Raw genomic sequence first — 1,263 nt, 5'->3', positions numbered from 1 at the left:
AGTATATATATATATATATATATATATATATATATATATGCAGCCCCAGTTCCACGAAGAGATGAGAGAACAATGTGATGTACAGTTTCCAATGTGTTTTCCATTAGATGCCACGGCTGGCAGCAACATCCCACAATGGAGCCTTCAGTCTTGGGGGTGACACCTCCAGCTGTGAGGCCGAATCTAAGAGCTTTTATCCAGCATGAGGGAGCCCGGCGTCCTGGGGGTGGGGGGGTGGACCATATGGTGCACGAAGGAGCAGAATTCTTATGCACCAACCCAGAAGTTGCACAAACTCACAGAGCAGCGCAACCATTCCATTTTCATTGAATAAAAAACCTTTTGGAGAAACTTTTCCAAAACTACCAGCTGACTAAAAAAGGGCGCAATAAAGTCGGGAAATTGATTAATCTAATTGGGATTGCAATTAAACTTATCTTAACCTTGAAGACGCGACTCCTTTACGTGTTACCGAAGCAAATAAATGTTTTATTTCTTTTGAGAACGAAGAAGAAAGACTAAAGTCGGGATTCAGGCTTCCTCCTGATTCTAACACAACTGCTCAATTACCTTAAAGTAATCCCCCTCTTTATATTCCAGTCGTGTAAGTATATCCACACTGAATTGGTCGCTCCAAAAAGGCGCAGTAAGGGTCCTTTGCAGCGGCTGTAATCCTCAGAGATCCTGCGCTGTGAGAGCATATGTGTGACCCTCCGTCCACATCCACCTCCGCCCTGACGACTGCGCTGCAGCTACGGCGACCTGTAACTGATTCAATGTTACAGTCCTCCCCCTCCTCTCCTCCACCCCCCGAAAAAAAGTAATAATCTGGCTCAAAGTAAATAACTCTCAGGAAATGACACCCCCCTCTTTCTTTCTCTCCTCCCTGTTTTTGCTAAGAGCCCTTTTTTCAAAGTAAGAGTCTTTATTTGGGGGGGGGAAAAGGATTTTTTTTTCTTCGTACGGGAAAGATTTTTAGAAAGTGTTGAGTCTATCCACCGTCGGACTTTAATCGAACGTTTTCACGTGATATTTGTTCTGTTACTTTTGACCACATTTTTACAAGAACAAATCACAAATGTATTTGCTTGTGTTTCAGTGATGCAGCGAATGGACAAAGAGGCGCATCAGTCGGTGAGGAGAACCGGGATGCGGCGGCCACGTAGAGGGCGCTCTAACACCATCATTTTTACAAAGCACCCCTTTATCCCTCTCCCTCTGTCTTTCCTTCTGTTGTGTGTGTCGCTCTTTCTCTCTCTCTCT

The 1,263-nt window shown here is 44.5% G+C and overlaps 1 protein-coding gene across 5 annotated transcripts in view; it reads right to left on the bottom strand.

Annotated features, from left to right (window-relative positions):
- The window catches only part of pdgfra (platelet-derived growth factor receptor, alpha polypeptide), a 26,221-nt gene extending 25,398 nt beyond the window's left edge, over positions 1 to 823 (bottom strand). For 4 of the 5 annotated variants that reach the window (XM_017031311.2, XM_008307188.3, XM_008307189.3 and 1 more), the window contains exon 1: positions 571 to 823. The gene's annotated coding sequence lies outside the window, so the exon portion shown is untranslated. The remainder of the gene's footprint in view (positions 1 to 570) is intronic. The other variant, XM_017031310.2, reaches the window with a different exon arrangement.
- Positions 824 to 1,263: the final 440 nt, after the last annotated feature.

This window comes from Cynoglossus semilaevis, chromosome 2, assembly GCF_000523025.1.
Source record: "Cynoglossus semilaevis isolate Cse_v1.0 chromosome 2, Cse_v1.0, whole genome shotgun sequence".
Lineage (NCBI taxonomy): Eukaryota > Metazoa > Chordata > Actinopteri > Pleuronectiformes > Cynoglossidae > Cynoglossus > Cynoglossus semilaevis.
Note: the sequence above shows the minus strand (reverse complement) of the source record. Positions and strands in the feature narration are given on the sequence as shown.